We start from the raw sequence: 22,686 nt of genomic DNA on the forward strand, positions 1-22,686 counted from the left end.
ATAAACCCTATTGTGCTTGTAAGAAATATATTTCTGTTTTGTATTAGAAATTTGAAGACTGGCAAATAAAGACACTTAGTGAAATCCATATTTTTACTCTTCATACCATATTTTTGTACCACAAGGTCTTGTCCCTGCAAAAGCAATACATTCAGACCTGCTAGAAAGTGCTGGACAGAAAATAACATGTGAATTTGCTGTTCATTTCCAAGGCTGCTCTGTTTAATATACAATTGAGAATGCAATTGTATTCTCAATTGTATATTAAACTCTCTATTGTCCTCCAGAGAAAAACTCTTTCACTTAGATTTACAATATCATCAGAAAGTCCAGGAAATCACAGCACTTGAGAGACAGCTACAGAAAATATGTGGTTTTTAAGACATTGCCTTTGTTCTTTAAGAAAAACTCTTTCTCACATTGCATTACAATGGGCTATGGAGATGTCCACAATACCTTTGGAAATTCTTAGCTTATTGGAAATGATTCTATTCAATGGCTACACCTTAAAACATTCTTCTCCAACTGATTGCAAACATCTGATAGTTTCTCTTTGCTTACTCTACATTTACTTATTCATAAGAGACTCTTCCTTTACAATCCCTTTATAATCATTTCTAAACACAACAAAGGTTACATTTTGGCTTAAACTGATATTGTTGCTCTTTTGTTTATTCAAACGACGAAGATAGGGATAATCTGCCTGGGAGTATTCTCTGACAATGACAAAATTCTTCCTGTATGAATATAAAAATTAATAGGAACTGCATAATATTTGAAGATTTACGTGTGTTTCTCATCACAATGCTACTCTGTACTCAAGCTCTTGGAAAAATGGACAGTGGGGATATATTGTAGTAGTAAGGCTAAAACCATGCAGTTAGCAATACCTAAATATATCGGAAGTTATTGGGGCTGAAAATTAAGATGAAGCCATGTCTGGTGCTATCTTGCTTCTTTTACCAGACAGGTAAAACTTTTTGCCTTCTGAATATGAATAACATCCGGACCTGATGACAGAAATTGTATTGATCTGTCCCAAAATATCTCCTAATGATTTTTTTATCATCTGGGACATTTCTTCAGAGCCATCTTCCAGTCCAGAATAAAAAGGTGTACAGAGAAATATCCCAGACCTTCTCAATGGGGAACATTGATGTTAACTCCTTTAGGATTTTCTTTTGGTATCTTTATTCAGCCACTCAAAATGCAAATCTTCAGTGTATACCCAGTACTCAAATACATAGTATTGATATTCAAAACCAAATACAAGTCAATTAAAAAAAACCCCTGGCCCACAAAGGAATTGAATGAAGACTTCTGACTGCACAAACACAGTCTTTGTAAAGTATGAGGTTAGACAGATCCAGAGTCAATCACCAAAAATTTTATTTACTGTATTTAATAATTTTAATACCAATGGTAAATCATTGTTAAAAGTTATCCAACTCTGCACATCTTCTGTGTAGGAAGGTATTCAAGTCTACCTCTCTGGCTGTTTTGCTAAAATCCATGGAGGAAAAAAAAAATCACTATCAGTACAGTGATTCACGTTTGTCTAGGTACATACAAAGTCATTCAGGAAGTACCACAGAGCAGAGTTTCTGTCTCCACAGTCTAAATACTAATTTAACACCTACCAAAGTTGACTTGTGATACCTCAGAGCATCCCAACACAGGAATTCTTAGATGTTACAAAAAGACACAAGACATGAGGGACTGGTCTTCACTATCTCTGATCATGAAGCAGGTCACACGTGGTACTTGAACATATAGGACATCTTTTATGAACACAGCAATAATATTCTGAAACAAATTCAGGATTTGTGTTGGGACGTAACTGTTTCATCTGGGAGAGTGCTGAGAAAGGGCAAACTCAAAGCCCAGTTTGTGCTCATCACTTAAATCAGCAACAAAGATGAAACTAAAGTTAGTAGCAAAGTACAGAGGGAATAAAAAGAGACTAGGGTACAGGACCTGTGTGTGTTTGCTATTGCTTTCAATTGTGTCAAAAAATCCTTTAAAAGCAGCAAAGAAACAGTGAAAGCTTAATTAACACTTTGTACTGTAACCAGAAGTAGTGATGAGGCCTAATTCTGTACAGATGTGTATGTTTGGTCAAGCACCCACATCAACACAGTAATGTTGTTATCCTTGCTCTATCCATGTGCTTTATAAAAATTTCCTGAGCCAAACATAACACATATCAGTACTAGGTAGCTTCAATTGTGTATTCTGACCCTGTACATATTATCCACATGCCAACAGAATGTACCACGGCAGAGTTTTCCTCTAATGAGGCTATTATCTCACAAGACACTTTCAGTAAACTTGAAAAAATACTTAATTACCTTGAAAAACTCTATGCTTTTATTTTATCATCCTCAAATTTGACTGCACAGTCAAAGAAGATAGCGGGGGGAGTGGGGTGGGCAGCATCTTTGAGGTAAACAACAGCCAACAGTAAATTGAATTCTGTCTGTTTAATTAAAACAACAACAACAACAACAAACCAAAAAAGACACAGAAGAAAATTCAACCAGAACGAAGTATCAATAGACAGCAACCATTTGTAGACTAACACTTTACACAGCTTTTACAAACAGATTACATTTAAAAATAAAATTTCTTTTCTTGCAAGGGTGAAACATTTGATAAATAGGAGTATTTATTTGGCATATTACTTATTTGGAAATAACATCTAAGAACTCAAGTCATCAATTCAAACTTGTATTATAACGGGTCAACAGTACTACTCTTAACCTAGGTGATTAAACAGAATTCCAGCTACTTTAGATTGGTTTTCATGCTTCTGGGTGTCATGGACATTAAGAGAAGTTTATTTGAGTATCTGACAAAATGGATACATCCCATACTCTTTGTATTGCCATTTAAATTGTTACTCTAAATCATGTTTGTTTGCTCTGTATTGTTACCATAAGACTTGGATGCTCTAAATTACATTTAATTCCTCCTTTATCATCAGTGTACAGTCTCATAAGAAAAGACAGAACTACAAAGTTTTACTTTCACACACACTGAAGTTAAACTTTGCAGACAGGATCTGGCAGCTAGTCAGTTTGAGTTGCAGCAAAAACCAGGAAAATCTGTGTGCAAAATTTCATTTCTTAAGCACTATTAAATGCAAATAAGAATTGTTTTGTGGCCTTCAATTTTTCCTTCACTGGAGACAACACCAGAAATCTCAAAACACTTGTAGGCATAATTTTTTTTAAAAAAATTGTTGTCATTTGTCATGCTTTTTGTTGCATTTAGAAGTGTGACACAGTGACCAGAATTGCAAAACTAACTTGGGAAGTAATGGGAAAATAATCTTCGTTGGGGTCATTGAAAACACATCAAAAGACCTGAAATTCCAAGTAAATGTGAAGAAAATTAAAGTAATCCCCGTGATGGAGGCAAATAATGAAAGAATTTCTGGTGTCATAATATTGTATGCATATTTACCAGACAGAGACTAAATTTAGATACTTTTAAAAAAAGCAGTTGCGCATTTTTCTGTTTAAAATTTTTTTTTTATTTTCAATGTGTGTGACAGAAGAGCTTTCCTATCATACCACAATGATTACCAGCAGCAAGGCCAAAATGTATCTTCTAGAAATAATGTTCCTAAAGCAAGTCCTGTTTTAGAGAGCTTTTAGCAAAAGCTCTTTAACACTATCCTCAATGTTGTTTGCAGGAAAAGTATTTCATGTTGTCAGAGCTGGAAAGAGATGAGAGTGAAAGCAAATAGCTCTATTTAAGTACATAAAGACATACATATTGACATAACTTTTTCCTTTTTCCTTGCCTTGCTGCTGCTTTTATGAAAGCACTACTGTAGTAGAATGCTGTTACCTCTTGAGAAGTATACTTCCAGTTCATTTAGTAGACTTCAACACAATTACAAAATAACTCCCTTTTGTGATGCTTTCCTGTGTTGGCTGTGGAGCTCGAAAAGCAGAAAAGCAGTTTATGTAGCTTTGGTAAATCTTGGTAAATGATTTCAGGTAGTAAATAGAGTCTGTGAAGATTTTTTTTTTTTTTTTTTTGAAAATTGAAATAAAAATAGACAAAAGGAGGAATAGAACTAGATGTAAACTAGATGTAGAGGCTAGAGATGAAAATTAATCCTCAAGTCTTCCCTCCCAAGTTCAAGTGATTCATCACATACATATTTAAAAAATACAATAGAATAATTTGTCCCCGCATCTGGAAAATAACAACTGTACCTTTTTTGATAAGTCACATGTAGCTAAACTAAAGATTCAAAATTCATTTTTCAGTAGCAAGGGAAGCAAAATGCTTTCCTATGTATACTGTGTCTCATTACATACTTTAAACCTCTGCCCTTTTCTGAGGAATTTTAAATGTCAATGACTGCAAAATGATGTGTTCCCGTTGCTTTGCAGTCCTGCTTATAACAACTTTATTACTTCTTTTTACTTACACAGGGGAAAACCCATTAAATGTGTACTAGACACATAAGGACATCATCAGACTTGTATTGCAGAATCCTTTTTTGGTGATGTTGACTCCAACTGTTTAGGCAGCAACCATCTCTAAGTTTCTTTCTAAGCAACCGTGACAAAGCAACAATGTAATGCAAGAAACAGAAAATTAAGAACATGGAGAAGTATATAAATACTGGTTTTGATCAGTATACCAGTTCTTGGATTAAAACCTATAAGAAAGACATAGCTGATCTTTCAGTTAACTGTAAAAACAAATGAAGCATCAGCAAAACCCAAATTGCCTGTTAAGCATGTAGGAATTCCAAGATAAAACTAAAAGATCTCTTATTTGACATAACATATACACTCCTTGTATTTCAAAGCAGAATTTTCCATATAAAGTATTTACTCCAAAATAGAAATCAGCAGGCATTACTAAAATCCTTTAGTTGAGAGAATATTTACTGATGTAAATAAAGTAGTATAATCTGAAATGTAGGATTTATTTTTCTTAATTTTGAAGATTTCTTCATTTTAAAGATTCTAATTTGAGTAATTGAAAAACAATTCCTATTTGGATCAAATAACAAGCACATTACCTTCTCCAGAAAGTATGTCTGAAGTTTCTAAAGTTACTCTTTAGGCATACATAGGAAAAGACATCCACAGAGCACAAGTATGCCTTGTCTTTTTAAACTTCAGTTAGACATTGTTTGTTCCTCAGATTTGGACATCCATCAGTTTTTGCAGCCTGAGATATTATCAGAGAACCAAGAGCTGCAGATCAGGCTTCCCTAAACTTAAATTCTGGAAAAATATGCAAGATTCTCATGGCAAGATAAAGATAAACTATGCTTTATCTTAGTGCCTCAGGTTCACCTAGTCCAGGTTTGCAGTGATTTGGACTGTTCTCTACCAACTGGGTATCTAAACTCTGCCTAGGATAGATCTTGATTTCCTACTTGGCAGCTGGAGAACAATGTCATGTACATTTCTGGAAGGTAATCAGTTTTCAGAAAAGCTTTAGTTCAACATAAGGACAACTGAGAGTTTTTTGTCAGGCCCTGGTGTACATAAGCAGAGTGCCCTCAAAGCTTTAGAATCTATTACTTCAATTTAAAGAAAATGCTGGATAATTTCAGTTGAAATTTAAAATATTCTACCACAAGGTGGAGATCTCTTTTGGTAGGGGAAAATTGTCTTAAAAATGTTTTTATTTCTTTTTAGCTGTGAATTAACAAAATATGTGATCAGATATGTAAAAAAGTCTCCACATTTTAATTACAGTAAAATAAACACTGTGAGTAGATACTTGAAGATAAGAGAAAAAGGTTAAGAAGTGAGTACAGTCAGGAAACGAACATGAGATGCGTAAGTGGAGACTGTAAAATATGGGGAGAACAAGGAAGTACCTAGGGATGCTGAAGAAAGTAAAAAAAAAAAGAAAAGAAGAAAAAGGTACCAAAATATGGAATCTTTTGGCAATGTAAAAGAATATAGATTAATTTTGCTTTCCGCTGCCTTTACCTAATTTTGCATTCTAGCCATTTATTCGCTTTGCTTACCAAACAATCCTAAATCAAAGCTTATTTCTACATAATTTTTTGAATGCTAGCTTTGAATTTTTCTTGAGTTAAAGCCATTTGTTATTAGGTGCTTTAGGATTTCTGATACAGGAAGACAGTCATATTAATGTTCTCAATTTAAATAGTATTTTAGATGTTTTCAATATGACTAAAGAGATACAGCTTTTTCTTCCAGAAATGTGACTAAAATCAGTTAAAATAAATCACCAAGTGTGAATCACAACACTATCAGTTCAACGGAAGTTTAATTAAAAGCAAAATCAATAAAATTAGAATATATATTTAAAAAGTACTCTCACAGATTGTGAAAGTTGTTACTAACAGAATTTCAACAAAATATTCAATTCAGAAAGAATGGAGGGTACTTAAATAAATACAGTTTTTATCAAATATAGCTTAGAAATGCTTTTTTCTCTGTCATGACAATACATTAACAGTCTTACACAACTTTGTCAATATAAGAACTGCATTTCTGTTTTTGGAAGCAGTACCTTCACACATGCATTGAACACAATTATCAAATGACTCATGGAATCATTCAAAATGAAATAAACTATTTTGTAATGCAGTTCCGTGTTTAAGCAAGATAACAGTTTTCAGCAGACGTCATCAGTATTCTTATTAAGTGGGAAATACCTACCATAACAAAACAAAACTAGAAGTAGAATGTTACAGGGAAGAAAAGTTTTGGGGCTAGAAAAAAAAAATCTTTTCTTATACTAAACAGAAGGGCTTAAAATAAGGCAAGTTTTTTGGTGTACAAGCTACATCAGGTCTGTATGACCATTTGAGACTAGAAAAATTGCCTGAAAAGTAGCAGGGGCATCACAGGACTATCAGGTCTTTTCTTGGTCATGCTGCTCACCTGACAAAGGGTTTGGCTCCACTCCATAAAATTCTATGCCACACCCATCCATACTACATAAACTTTGCTCTGAGTATCCTCTGGGTAAACTTGGACCACTTCAGCCCTCAAATATGACTTTTTGTAGCACGAGAATATAAGCTGGAAATCTTGGAGTATACTGCAAATGCACAATGCATATTAGGACACTGTCAGGTGAAAGTGGAGGGAACAAACCTGACACTGCCTTCTCAGCCTCAACTGTACTGGCTTTTGGGATTGTTCACCATGTTCACTTCCTTGTTTAGCACTCAGGCCAAATTCAAATCAACCTCTTCTTCCTGCACATACTGAAATCTGTCCTATCATTTTATTATCCCTACAGTGAAAACTTTCACTCAGGAAATCAATAACAGCAACCTTTTCTTCCAGGTGTACAAATATCCTCCCATGGCTTTTCATCTCATAGGGAGTGCTTATATTAAAGTAATACTCACTGTTATTTTTTTGGCTTTAAGTTCTGAATCCATCTATTTCCTTCCTTGTATTTCAAAGTACAAGTCAAATACTACAGTTAATTCTCATTGACATACAGCAACTTTATGTGGCCTGAGAATACTGCTAGCTACCAATCTCACATATTTATTAAATTGTTTAAATTAAAATTAAATGCCCTCTTCCATGAACTCTGAAGCACTGTCAATTGGACCACCTAGCAATACAGCCAGGTGACTAAACAAAACCAGTAGGTAATTAATAATAACAATAAAGTGAATAGTCATGAAAATCAGAACAAATTCTGAGAATCCTAGAAAAAACTGGGCTGCAATGGACCTCTGGAGAGTATCTATTCCAGTTCAAAGCTGGACTGGAAGAGGCCTTTGGAAGGAGCTTGATATCTACAGCATTGCTAATATAGCCTGATCTGTGGTTAGGGTTCATTACCACAGCTTTGCTCTGCTGACTAAGCTTCACTTCAGAGCATTTATTTTTTAAGAAACTCTTCCATTTTATTCTGTTTTCAGCAGTCTGGAGTCACCAGAACATGGTTTTTATTTAATTATTACTGCCTCTCACTTAAAATCCTTTTCCTCAAAACTGAGGAAATTGGGTGCAGAGGAACTTTGCAGACACGTCTACTTCCATCAGGAGCCGGCATGCTTCTCTCAGAAAGGTCTAACAGCTTGGAAATTCAAGGTAGGACCTATGTGAAACTTTAACATGAAATAGGCTGTTGTACTCTACACAGTCAGCCTTTTCTGAAAGCCACAACTAGTATCCACAACTAATAAGGCAAGGATGCAAAAGGTCTGTATAAAATTTAGTATCTGGCACTTGGAATACTGGGAAAAGGTAATGTGGAGCTAAGGTACCAAAATTTCTGTTCCTCAGAGCACTGACAGCACAGCAAATAAACGGGAAGGAACTGAAGAGTTTTAACAGTCATTACTACAAGATGTTTCCATCCCTACATCCTTTTATTGAAAATACAGATATACTATATACCTGATTCTTACAGGCAACCTTCAGGATATACACACCCACAAAAGAACATACACCTTATTGAAAAGCATGTGTTTTATGGCTGCCACCAGGATTATCTAACACTTCAGTACATACCACACTCCATTAAAAAAATATTTATGTATTTTTAGTTTATATTTCTCTTCACAGTCTTATACAGACTTCATCCACCACAGAAACATAACCAACCATGGCATGAAATGCAGCAACTGTTTAACAGCTTTTGGCAGATACACAGAAAGGTTTAATGAGAAGACTGGCCCAGGTAGCCAAAGCTAAGATGAATTAAATAGTGAGAATATTATTACCCAAGCTGCAAATTTGACCAGGATATTGAATTAACCTGTTATCCAAACTGCCATGATTCTTTTAGCCTGGTTTAATAAATAAAAAAGCAACCAAACCCTACGTCAATGTCTAAACCATCTGTCTCCCATTCATTTTCCCTACCTCCTTCAATAGCTTTTGAGTTTCTTGGCCAATTTCAATGAATTTCAACAGACACGCAGATGCCTCAAAAACTATATTCCTGCAAACTGTCTGAAAATGAGATACAGAGAAAATAAGAACCCCCATTTATGTCTTTACTGAGGTATGGGCATGAAGACCTTATAAAATATCAGAAAACTGATGTGAGAAAAAGACCTTGTAAATGTCTCTGTTACAAAAAACCTTCAGTCACTGCTTGTTAAACATGTAAGACAATCAACTCTGAGAAATAAGTCCACAGGAAATCCAGCTTACTTAATTCCAAGTCATGAAAATAATTAAAAACAGTAAGAGGTTAGGACCTGGGATTTGTATTTCATATAGAAGGCATTACTTTCTAAAGGAAGGAAAAAAATCTCATGAGGCTATTCAAGCAAGAAGATCTTTGTACACGTAACGTTATCTGCCTTATGATTATGAATAAAACTCAAAATATAACATGCTTTAAACCACCGAGTTTTCAACCAGGAAAGGGCTGCATGCTGTTAGCAAAAGCATGAAGGTTTGGAAAAGAGATTTTAAGTGGTTCCCTCTTATGCTGGGCTTAATTTAGACTCTTTTATTTTTAATTTAACCCCATGCACTTGTTGTTATCCTTTGGTGGTATTCTAGGAGCAGTTCTTCTTCATTACATAGTAGAAGGGAGGGGTGTATCTAACAGAACATTTGATTAGAAGATAAACAGAAATCCATCTCAGCCAAAGTGGCATCATTTGTGACTATCACAAACAGAACTTCCAAAATCTTAACTCACGGCAAAGTTCCAGAACTTCATGGTACATAGTTCCTATACTTCACTTAAATGGACTACTCACTTGGAAGTGGCTATGCAGACCAAAATTAATCTCCCCAAACACAGACAAGATCAGCCACACTTACATAGGCCCCCTCCACAGAAAATGGAGATAAGATTGACACTTCTAGGACATGAGTCACGTCCTCCTCAAGTAAGACGAGATTTTAGACAGATTCAGTAAAAACACTCATACCTCAGTAAAAGAAGCCTAGCTGACTGGTGTTGATGCACTAAAATCACATTCCTATACTTGGGCAATATCCTCTTTTAGGAACTTCTGTGCTCAATCAGATTCGGGATTAAGTAAGCAGTGCAAGCAACTGTTAATGGCAAGACACCAAGTATCATCCAATAAATCATTTGATAATGAGTCAGCAAGCCACTGATAACTAGTTGGTAATTTTCTTTCAGTAAGAGAAATTATGCACAGCAAAATGTATTTGAATTCAAAGAAATTACAAACTTGCAAAAGAAGTTCTGTACACGGATAATTATATGTCCTATATTAATTTAAGTATGTTTCACAGAAGTTAGAAATAATTTTGGTAACAATTCCTCAGGTGGGAGGTTTTTATCACACAATTGAGCCAAGAAGAAGTGCTCAGCAGAACCATGGATCCATTCTTGACTAAATTTAACTTTTGGTATGTGATAAATAAACTGAGAGAAATCTACAGCTACAAGCGTCAGAGGTTTACTACTGCAAATCAGATATTTATGTAAGTACAGTAACATGATACTGTAAAAGATTTAGAAGTTACTAAACTCAAAATTTCTAATTAAGCTTCTTAGTATTACAGAAGTGCAGGTTTAAAGTATGTAACTTTCAATTGCAAAAACAAGTATAACTAAACTATCTGAATCAAAAATAATAACTGTAGCTAAAAATTAACACATAATTTAGGTCCTAAAATAAATCACATCAGCATCAAAATGATCCTTAAATAAGGACAAAATCAGTCTGAAATGTTGCACAGAAACGTAGAAAGGGGAGAAGCTCACTATAACCATGTAACAAGTAAAGAACTAACAAAACCCCTCCTTTTTAACATTCTAATGTTTTAATACAGATATAAAAATAATTTTTAAAAATTGTTACTTACCTTGGAGATTTGAAACAATGTGGACTTGTGAAAAAACTACAACCGGTCTCTTTCCAAGAGAGAATTGTCTAACTTTTCCACTACTTTCAGATCTGGAGTGGAAGATATTTTAGGTCTGGCCAAATATCACTGGAAGAAAATTCGTTCACATGTTTGGCTACGTTTTGCATTCCATCCTGTTGCTCTGGCACACAGACATAGCTAATTATAATCTGTGACATAAGCGGTTAATTCTCCTGCTAAAACAGTTGTGTACTGACTCCAGAAATGAACTTATGGTAAGACATAACCAATCTATAATGTGCAGTGAAATCTTTCAACCTGTAACGTAATGCCAACTTTATTAAAATCTGAGAATGCAAGCACTCCATAGAACCTGCACGTAAAAACCATTATCAGTGCCGGCTGCTAACAGCACTAAAAGCAAAATTAGAAACAAAAAAGACTTCTGCTTTCTTTTATGAAACTGTATGTAACATCCCAACTGAATTTTAAGAGTTCATTTTCTGAAAACTTTTTATTTTAAGGTTGACATTATTCTAGCTATAATATATACTGTCTGGCATATAAAAAGTCTCTTTAAAAAAGGAAATACAGGTATTGTAATATAGCTATAATAGCACATATAAATTTTATACAAGAACCATACTAACAATTACCAATCTTTCCAAGAAGTTAAGCCTATCTTGGTATCTAAAACACAGATGCATATATATGCATATACACACACCTAAATACTAGGAGCTATATAAAAAAAGTTGCTTATATTACATATTTTCAGATTTCAGACATTGTAGGAGTTATAAGTCCTTTTTTTCTTTTTTTTTCTTTTTTTTTTTTTCCAGTATCATCAAAGCTTTGAGCTCTTAAATGCAGAAAAAGAATTCCAGTCTGGCACTGCTTACATTACACTACCTACACAAACACTGACCAGCAGACTTTTTGTTCAATCTCAGATATGTTAGAATCTGTGCCGGTAGCTTTCCACAATTTAAAAAGCATTAAAATTTACATATGTAAGATTTACAGAATAAAAGGTTTGTGCTATGAGAAGCATTGCAATCCTCACCCACGTTTGGACAGTCTCACTTCTCAAAGCACTATGTTTTCTTTTTCTCAGTCTTGTGCTCACACTGTCAACATGCTTTAAAAGACAAAGCTCCTATCACACATTTAACAGCTGCAGATCATAAATTTAGGACTGACACAAATCCAGCTGACCACAGGCTTACAAGAAACTTTTTCCCTTCATGAGTTCTGTGGCCATAAATCCTTTATCAGACTCTGTTTACATATACAAATTGTGTTCTTTTCTCTGCAAAGAAATTAATTCATTGGTATCTGCCAAAAATGACAAATATTTCCAATAAAAATATTTATCAATATTTTTTAAACAGATTTTGTATTTAATCTCAGATTTTGTATTTAATCACAGGTATGAAAGAAAGTGTGAGGAAAGCATTTGTATGTTGTGTTAATACCAAAGCTTTTCTTTAATTGAAATTTCTTTTAAGTAGTAGAGGAAGAAACCTATAAATGATGGGAGAGTTTTGAAAGGTTCATTATTTAGGTAATTGGGTATTCATGTCTAGGAATTTTCTGCAAAATTTTTTGCCCATTCTTGGAGAAAATCAGAGGATCAGATAGAAGTGAGTACATGACCATCAAAACCCCAATGCTTTTAACTGCATTTATAGCATGTTTTCTTTTGACATATTTTTAATTACTTGATTTCTAAACATATAAAAAAGATTGACTAACACAGAGCCTAGCTATTGAAAGATTAGATCCTACTGCCCAGTAGCTCTCTTTATGACAGAACTTTGTGCTATTTTCCATATACGATTTCTCTTCATTAGTCTATATGTCTCCCTTGTCTCGCTCTTCCACATAACTAATTTCTGCAAAGTTAAAACTTGAAAAAAATGAAAAGAACAAATAAATACCTCAGTTAGTAACTTCTGAAGTTCTCATGAAGTAGGACTGAAGCAAGAGCAACTGTCAGTGAGTTCTGTACCATCTGAAGACAGCTGTCCTCCTATTTAAATGCACAGAAGGGAAAGAGAAAGCAAAATTTTGCTTGAGTATAGAGAAAAAATAAGATATATTCATGAGCTGCCCTCCTCACTAGTTCAACTGACAACACGTTACAAGTGATAGGCCAAAATTCACTCAGCTTACAATGTGACACAAACAAATGAAACACTGCACACCCAAGAGCTGTTTGGACTACAAATGTTCGTGACAGCAGAGTAAATTCAAAATAAACATTATTCAAAAATCTATGTGCAAAATAATAAAAACTATTTTTGTTGCAATTATAAGATTGGAATCCATTAGTATAATGAACAACAAATTCAGTTCTGGGGTCACATTGCATCTGTACAAATGGAAACATTTCTCCTCCTCCCCCCTAATTTTCTGCACAGCTTAACAATACTGATATCCCATTCCTCACCCCAAAACTGAAAACTTCCTTTTCAATTGGATTTTGAAAGTCAATGGCTGATGACTTAGTCCTGGAAAGGTAACTAACATATTTATCTTCCACATTGTCAGAGTCCACCCATACCAGCACCTGACTAACCAGAAGCACTTGCAAACTCATCTCAGGAAAACAACCAAACAGAAATGATGGTCTCAATATTCTTTAACTGATTCTACTTTAACTGATTCTACGTTTTTTCCCCCTCTTTTGTATTTTTTTTTTTAACAAATGTTTGATGTATGCCTGTAAGATTTCAAGAACATCTGCTTATTTCTCAAAGTACAAAACAACACAGTGGTGGAGAAGACACTATCAGGTATCAGTTTAAGTAATTCATCCAACTAGAAAGGACATAGAAGACATTTGGTCCTGCCAGATATTTTTCAAGTCTGTGAGATGTTTAAAGGCTGTGATAAGCAGTGGAAAGCAAAGGGTATTTAAGTGGTGATAAGGATGTGGTAAGCAAAGGGTATTCAAGAAACAAAGCTATTCCAGCCTGTATAGGAAATGGAATTTATCTGAAATACTGTGATTATGTGGAAAACACAAAAATGACTAAAATTAGGTTGTACAGATGTGTAACTCCAGATGATAGCAGAGATCTTTTTAAACCTAAAAGACTCTATGAAACAGGAGTTTTGAGATATGAAATATTAAAAGATACTTTGGTAAAGGTTCAGAGAGGTCAAGTAGTACAGCAAAAGCAAATTTAAAGATAAAATGGCAGAAACCTTGGTGAGAAAAAATATGAATGTAAAACCAAAAATTAACCAAATTCTAAAACAACTAAAGTGGGGGATAACTGTAATAATGGCCAGAAAATATTAAAAAGTAATTACTTTCCAGAAATCTCTGGACGACAATAACAGAGGAAAGATGCCCAAGTATTCTCTATTCTTGTTCTTGGGCATTTTAGTTACTGATGAGCTTGAATACTGATGCCACAGAAAAAGCACCTTTTCAAAAACGATGTTTTCCTGTTCTCCTGACTTCCCACTACGTTAGAGACTCCACTGTAATACCAAGTAAGAAGTGTTGGAAAGAATTTTTCTAGTGTTTCCCTCCAAAGCATTTTGAATTGGCTATGTTTAATGTGCTTTTTAAAATTTTAAGGTATAAGACAGCTGTTCATTTGCTGATAGATTGAGACCTTGCCTCCTCCTAAGGACAGGGCTACGGTGAATGTTTAAAATGGGATGTAATCTTCTAAACCTGAGCAAAAGAGTGAGCTAAAAGACCCTTATATTTTTCCTATATAAACAAAGAGAAACACTTGGAAGTTATTCTTACATCAGTTAGATCTACAAAAATGCAATTGTTTTAAGGAGTTCCAAAGTGGAAAACAGTCCAAAAGGAACCTTTTAGAATATAAACATACAACCCAAAAATATAAGGCTTTAAGGGAGATCTGCTTAGACTATTCCATTACATGATATCTACAAGAAGGCTCAAAACAGCTTTGAAACGTGGAATATCTATGTTTCATTAGAAAATGAACAACAATAAACTAAAAGAGATAAATCTGAAAAGTAGTATGCAAGACAATACAAAAATTAAAGAACTTGTAAGTATCCAACTGCCTCGTGTGTCAGTGCATGGCAGGTCTGGTTTCTAGGAAGTTTTTTGTATCTGTGAGCACGAACAGCTGGCTGTGGGTCTATTGCCTGATCACCCCAACAGTGCCTCAATCGCTGCTTCAGCTATTAGGTTTCTGTTCCTTGCTGCCACACAGCTTTTCTCTATCCCATTTTTTGATGTGTTCTGTCACCTTTCCTCCCCTGTACACTCAGTGGGTCCAGAAGAAGAAGCTTTTTTGCTTATTGTTCACCAGCTCTATGCCATCTCTTTTCAAATTCACATAGACACAAAGTTAATTTATACAGAACTCTTTCAAACTGTCACAGAGGGATAGATAATGTTTTTTTTTGGGGAAGGATGCGTTAAGTGGTATCTTCTACTTGGATTGCGTCTTCACACACTCGGATTAAAAAAGATTTCATTTCTGTGAGTATAATTCTGCACGAACCTTTAAAGAGCTTACTTAGTGAAGCAACAGGTGAAAAGCTGCATGCGTACTCTGTGCTCACCACTGTAATATGTGCAAAGATGAGCCTGACAGCTGCCCTGGAATATAGGTAAGTAGGGAAAAATTTATCTTTTAAGAACAAATAAGAAAGCACACATTTGTAGACCCTTCCAAAGAGCCAGCTGAAAATATTAATTTGGAGTCTACAGCTTATGCAGACTGGAAGACACAATGGAGTGACCTTGCTATAGCACTACCTTAAAAGCAGAAAAAGTTGCCTAAGTATCAAGGAAGAAAAACCCCACCAAACACTATAGGTCCAAGCAGATTTGTAGTGATTTTGTCCTGGTGAGTTTTTGGTATAATTCAAGTATTCTCCTAAGCATGAAGTGCAAATACTGTTAGCTTGAGGAAGTTAATTGTTAGTTTTTTCTCAGGAAGGAAACCAGAAATGTTTTTGCTTTGGTATACTTACCAAAGCATACAGAAATATGTCCTTTGGTTCATATGAAACTCACAAATATTCTGGACAGGAGGGTGGAGCAAAGAATTTTTTAATAGGTGTGCTATTTTGTGCACTGGGCTTTTTATTTTAGGATATGATTCATTGTGCACCTACTCACAGCACCATCAGCAAGCACTCTGTGACAGACAGAATAGTGTATTTACAATTCTGTTCCATACAGTATGTCAAATCACTTCTACAACAGATGTCAACAGCACTGACAAGCAAAAGAGAATCCCATTTCATGTTCTCTGGTCATAACATTTCCTCTTACATCACCTGGTCTTTACTAAAAACAAAACCAAAACCCCAAATGCTCTAAATGTCCAGAGCAGGATGGTCTAGTCTGCTTTGGGATATCTGAATTCTGAGGCATTCAAGTGAAGCACATGGCTGTCACTCAGTACAGTTGGCTGGATGAAACAGAAAATGGAATGACTGTCCCTCCATGGCAGAACAAGTTTTTTAGGCCTTTGAAGCCCTGCCTCTGTACCCATATTCTCATATCACATAATGGCTTGTACAGATACAAACCCTAAAGAATAGAATGATTTTAACACTCTCTTTTGCTTTCTTCCTATTTCTTTTATCTGTAATTTTTCTTGCTTCCTTCCCTACTCACTGACAGAGTAGAAGTACTGGTAATCAAGAGATATAAAGTCTGCCATTTTATTATTAAATGTTATATTTCAGTAACATAGCATATATTTAACTCTGAGAAAGCAAGCTTTTATCTATTTTGCATTTGAAACCAAAGCATATAAAAGACATAAAACTTTGTTTAAATACAGTTATTCAGTGTCTACTTATTAGTTAGAATAGTATTCCCATTCAGTACCACTATGCATCCTCCCAGAAAGAAAAAAAAACAAAGTTAAGGCACACAAGAAAAATTACTCCAGTTTCAAAAGATTTAGAAGAAGAGAAGTGAAACCATGGAAATTACAGTGCTCTGGCCAGAACCCTATAATAGGAACCATTGTCCCAGAACTCCTGCCCTGACAGACCCAATGCTCAGAATTTAGTGGATTCTAATTTTATATTTGGAGCAATTGACTATTAAATTATGGAAGGAATCTGCATTAGTTTAATTTTCTTAAAACTTCAGTCTTCAATAAAAGTGATAAAAAGATTGAAATCTATTTAATACTGTAAAAATACAGTATCAAAACAACACTTCTGCCTTGTTAAACAAGAGGGAAAAGTTATTTTAGGATGTTCATACTACAGACCAGTGTGTAGGCTCAAAGAAAGAGAATAAGACTGGCTGTTTAGTATAAATAAATTAACACATTCGTAACAATTTGTTATGAGACCTGAAGAGAATGTCTTTAAATTCTTTTGTTGCACAAGTTCAGCTCACAAAATATCAAAAGTACTAGCAAAAAAGAAAACAACCCAAGAATTAATGTCTTGCAGTCAGTGTAGGAAAAGCTTTTATCCAATACTGATTATCTCCTGTGGTTTTTTTTGGTAGCCAAGAAAAAGTAATGCTCCCAAAGCATTTTACTTTTCCTTTAAAACTATGCTATAAAATGCTGAATGATTAATGATTTTTCCTTTACAAGTTCCCATTGTAAAGCTGTTCTGAAGTAGATTACTATTAATTTTGCAATCAAAATCATGCTACACCCTATGACTCACTAAAAGAATGCCAGGGAAAAAAAGCCCTAGCCTTCTAAAATGCCAAAAATGGGGTGGAGGGTGAGAAAAGGCACAATAAAAAGCATTTTTTGTGCTACAGAGTAAAACATCCTAACCCCAGATATATTCAGGCTATTATTCTGGAAACTAGAAGTTATTCTATTAATCTGAAAACTAGAATTATACAGTATTTTATAGCATTTCCATTTTTGATTGCAAAACTGAGTCTCTCACTTTTAAAATCCCAAGAAATAGTTAACACCTGCGCTGTGGAGATGCAGAGTCAACCCAGCAAAACAGTTCGCACCTTGAAGGCCTGGGCAATCTTTGGTTAACAAAACACAGTTACACATTGGGTTTGCATTGACAGGTTTTGATAGCATGGGGGGCTACAGGGGTGGCTTCTGTGAGAAGCTGCCAGAAGCTCCTCCCATGTCCGACAGAGCCAATGCCAGCTGGCTCCAAAACAGATGTGCTGCTGGCCAAGGCTGGGCCAATCAGGAATGACACTAATGCCTCTGGCACAACATATTTAAGAAGGAAAAACCAATTATTGGGCAGATGTAACTGTGGCCAAAGAGTAGTGTAGTGAGAATATGGGAGAGCAGCAGCCCTGCAGACACCAGGGCAGAAGGAGGGGCAGGAGGGGCTCCAGGCACTGGAGCTGAGATTGCCCTGCAGCCCTTGGTGCAGAGTGTGGTGAGGCAGCTGCCCCTGCAGCCCATGGAGATCCACCTGGAGCCCCTGGAGGAGCCCACACTGGAATAGGTGGATGCCTGAGAGGAGGCTGTGTGACCCCATGGGAAGCCCATGTTGGAGCAGGCTCCTGGCAGGGAGCTGCAGACCCATGCAGAGAGGCGTCCATGCTGGAGCAAGGCTTCCTGGTAGGACTTGTGACCCGTGTTGGAGCAGGCTGGACTGGAAGGACTGCACCCCATGGAAGAGTGACCCACACTGCAACAGAACTGTCGTCTGTGGTGGGAAGGATCCCACACTGGAGCAAGGGAGACTCTTCTCCCTGAGCAGTGGCAGGAACAACATGTGATGAAATAACTGAAACCTCCATTCCTTATCTCCCTGTACTGCTAGGAAGGAGGAGGTAGAGATGAGACGGAGGGAGAGATCTAGGGGAAGGTGTTTTTAAAATTTGTTTTTACTTCTCATTATCCTGCTCTGATTTTATTAGTAATAAATTCAGTAATACCCCCAAATCAAGTCTGTTTTCCCCATGACAGTATTTGGTGAGTGATCTTTCCTGGTCCTTAGCCATGAAACCTTCATTATATTTTCTCCCCCCCCATCCAGCTGGGAAGAGAAGAGTTAGAGGAGCTTTTTTGGGCACAGGGCATCCAGCCAGAGTGAACCCATTACAAATTATAAAATAAAACTTAATTGATGATTTCCCAAGATCACTTCATGAAGAATCTGTACTGAACCATATTTAAGAATGCAAGACCAAAGTACTTAATTCAGAGTCACTTTTCTGGATCAAGATAATTGTCCTCATCAGGCCGACAAAGGAAGCTCAGCACTTAGCTCTGGAGTTTTTACCTCTTCTAATGTTTCTGATAAGACAAAAAGAAAGCCTATGCAAAAGAAGCAGAAAATGCTTCTTATCAATTCTTCTTCTGCTCCTGCTTTCTGTGGAAAAAAAAAAAATTGAACAGCCCTTAAAGAGCAACAGGAGAAGGGAAGACAAAATAATTTTTAAGACTCTGGTTTGACATTCTGAACTTTTATTGAAGCAGAACCTTACTACCAAAGGTTAAGTTGCAGCTCTTGATCCATAAGATCTTTTTTGAGCTACCATTCATAAGAAAGACCGTAAAAATAACAATAATAATGTTGTTAGTATACCCCAACTATCTGTTTGCCCTACTGAGATTTTAGCTTTGCCAAAATGCAAGCAGAAGAATTAGGCACATGAGAAGTGAATTTAATTAGGAACTTACCATCTGGCATAAGCAAGCAAATGTTAAGTGGTGCCCTTTTAATATAAAGAAACTATAATCAACCAGGGAACAGACTATAAGCTATTTCCTGTTTGATTGAAATGCTTAAATTAACTGTGGGAATAGTGTAATTATCTAGTATTTTGAAGGGTTATCCTTGAGGCTGAGCTGTAGGCAACCACAGCAAGGAGAGTAACCATAGTGGAAATGCTGACTTAAAATTGACAGATTTAAACTGATAAATTTTGGCAGTCTTTAAGAATATGACATCCCAACTTATTGAGCAGAGTTTCAATATACTTCCAAAATAAAGTGTTGCATCAGTTTGAATAAGAAATATAGTAGTACTATCTGGAGCAATGTTTATTACAATATGGCATTCCATTCTAACAGGCTATTTTGAAAAATAATAAATAATAAAGAACAAACTAGTATGGAAATAGACAACAAAATGAAGTAGGCTCTACTCGGCTGCTCTAGTTGTGCAAAATAGGAGACAATTTGTTGATTTTCGTAAGAAACATTATTACCAAATGCCCAAGTTTCTCCTCTAGTGAACCTGTGATTCACAACAGTTTCACAATTACTAGTCAAATGTAATTGACTAGTAGAGAATACATTCATTTTAACCATAATCAGAATGGATGGTTTTCCCCTGTTATTTACTCAAAACATTTAATGTCACATCTTTACTTCTCACACTTCAGTAGCTTTGCATCAGCTGAAGTGACAACAGCTGCATCCTAGTTGGTATGATCATCTCATTTACTGTCTGGATAACCACACAAACAGCCTGCTTCATTTTCAGTTGTGCAGTCAAATACCCAATCCATCCACTGTTAGAAAATGGTTGCATGGCTAAACACAAAGCCAAGGCACAGATCAGCCCTCCAGCAGAAAACAACTTCTAGAAATTCCCTGTTCATTTCCTAAGATAAAGGTCTGACCATCTCTAACCTACTGTGATGACTGACAACAGTAGGTGTGACAGCTCACCCTTAAGAGTGAGCTGTCACACCTACTGTTATGGTGTATTAATCCAGCAGATAAGCACCAAGACCAGTCTGAAAGTGCATTGTTCTAGTCAGCTCTTGTACAAAACTGAATGGACCCCATTATGCACAATATAACTAGCTGCATACCCAGTCTAACCACGTCTTAGAACCATCTCTACTTTTTCTAGCACTTTCCAAGAAACTAACCTTGATATTTCTTAGAATACTGATAGGAAGAGGTCTTAGAGGATAACCAGCAACATACAAGTAGTCAGTGTGAAGCCTTTCAGATTTTCAGAATGTGTACATATATTTGGGCTCTTTCTCTTTAATTGCCATTGTTAGACTTTATAGTTAATTGATTTTACTTGCCTCATAGGAATCTTAGAATCTGATTCTGGGCTTGGCAAAACCATCAATACCAGAGCACTTCATTTTTATATTCTCAAGGAAGTTCTAGTAGACACTTGATGTACTTCTCTTTCCTCATTAACTTGGCTTGACGTGCTTAGATTTTAAGCTTGTCCTCAAGTCAAGGGCATCCTGCTTTACTATCAATACCTAGCAGTTCTTATTTCTTATAGAATTTACTGCTCCTTGTCTGCCTTCTATATAATATTCCCAAAAGAATAAAAAAAATAATGAAGATGCATTTTAAAAACAGATATATAGCCTAATACATTGACAGGTGCATGTGAAAATACTTTCAAGTATCTCTCAAAATTTCCCCACAATTCTCTACTGCTTGCCACAGGACTGAGCAAAAGGAAAGGATAGCAGTTTTGTTTGCTACTGAAATAGTTTGGAGAAAAAAGGTCTGGTCAACTATATTCAGATTTTCTCCTGAGAATGGCACAAGAAGAGCAGCAATATTTTTGGATATTTGTGTTCTCCTTGCATTTTTAAGACTGAATCAAGGAGGGATTGGCACTCTGACACCTGAGGCTAGAAGAGAAGTTGCCTCCAGCCATACTGATTTTCATGACAGCTTTCCTGGGCATGTTGTTAGCTGAAGACTGGAAAGCCAGGGAAGACAAACACTGAGTGTTGCATTTGTGTTATTTAGCATCCAACAGCACACAGGAATAATCTTACTGCAGTGATATGGATACCCAAGTGACTGAGAAAAAGTGAAGACAATGACTCACATTCAGGTTACACATTCAGGAACTGGAAGGAGTTGAATGAAAATGTGTTTGCACTGTTGCTAGGGAAGTTGTTTAATCCTTGGAGCAGATTGTAACAATGCTTCATGTAAAGGCCACGCATTGAGAGACCAGGATGAGCAGCTGGTAAAGTACTACAGGAAAGTTTGACCTTACTCTGAGAGAAACTAATGGAGGAAATCCCACAGAAGACAGAACCTGAACAAAGAAGGAGCACTTTGAGGGTGCTGGTTTAGTACCAAATCTGCAACAGAAAGATACCACCTCTTGATGCTTAATGTGCAAGTTACAGGTAAAGGAGAACAGCCTTTAAGACGTCAAAGACTACCTCTGTGAGCAAAAAAACTGTACCCACCGAACATTCTCCAGCAGCCGCTTCCACAAGATGACACAGGAAATTAGTATACCCTTTGAATCATACAATGTAACCTCTACAGAAGGAGGTCAAAAGACAAAGAGTTTCTTCTACATTAAATTGCATCTCTTTGCTCAAGTAGTATTTTATATCCTCATATATTGCGAGGATCTTGTCTTCGCTGCAAGCAAAGTCTTCACTTGTCTTTCACTGCAAAAGAATAGACTGGGCTTTGTTTTATACCATTATTTCTAAATGCAGCATATTCTTATGGTAAGTCTATACCTTAGGTAGCTTGCTTTTTTTCCAAGCAATCAACATTTGAAACAATGATTTGTACATGGTCTATACACTGTCAAATAGCTCCACTTAAAATCTTTTTCTTATAGCAGTAGAGATAATCAGATAATTTGCATTTGTTAATGGTGGTATGATTACAAAATGGAGAAAATATATCAACCTAATTTATATTTATATGAGTGCTATACACTCATTTATAATTAAAAAAAACAACATAAATAACAGAAAATATTTTGGGCTATATAAAATTTTAAATGGCACATTCAGAAACTGTGGAATTAAATATGACATGAAAAGAGATTCATAGTCCAACTTCTGTGCTTAGTAAACAGTAAAATTTACATGCTTACTTATACTCCTCTGTGAAAAATATAACTACCTTAAAATACTTTTTTTCAAATTTTTTACTGCAAATGCCACATAAAATCAACAACTTGTTCTGTGTAAGCCCAGGGAACA

At 35.7% G+C, this 22,686-nt stretch overlaps 1 protein-coding gene across 2 annotated transcripts in view; it reads right to left on the minus strand.

The window, feature by feature from the left end:
* Positions 1 to 22,686, minus strand: part of SGCG (sarcoglycan gamma) — a 105,912-nt gene that overhangs the window by 62,570 nt on the left and 20,656 nt on the right. For both annotated transcript variants that reach the window (XM_058018733.1, XM_058018732.1), the window contains exon 2: positions 12,743 to 12,834. The gene's annotated coding sequence lies outside the window, so the exon portion shown is untranslated. The remainder of the gene's footprint in view (positions 1 to 12,742; positions 12,835 to 22,686) is intronic.

The sequence above is a fragment of the Melospiza georgiana genome, chromosome 2 (genome assembly GCF_028018845.1).
Source record: "Melospiza georgiana isolate bMelGeo1 chromosome 2, bMelGeo1.pri, whole genome shotgun sequence".
NCBI classification, from domain to species: Eukaryota; Metazoa; Chordata; class Aves; order Passeriformes; family Passerellidae; genus Melospiza; species Melospiza georgiana.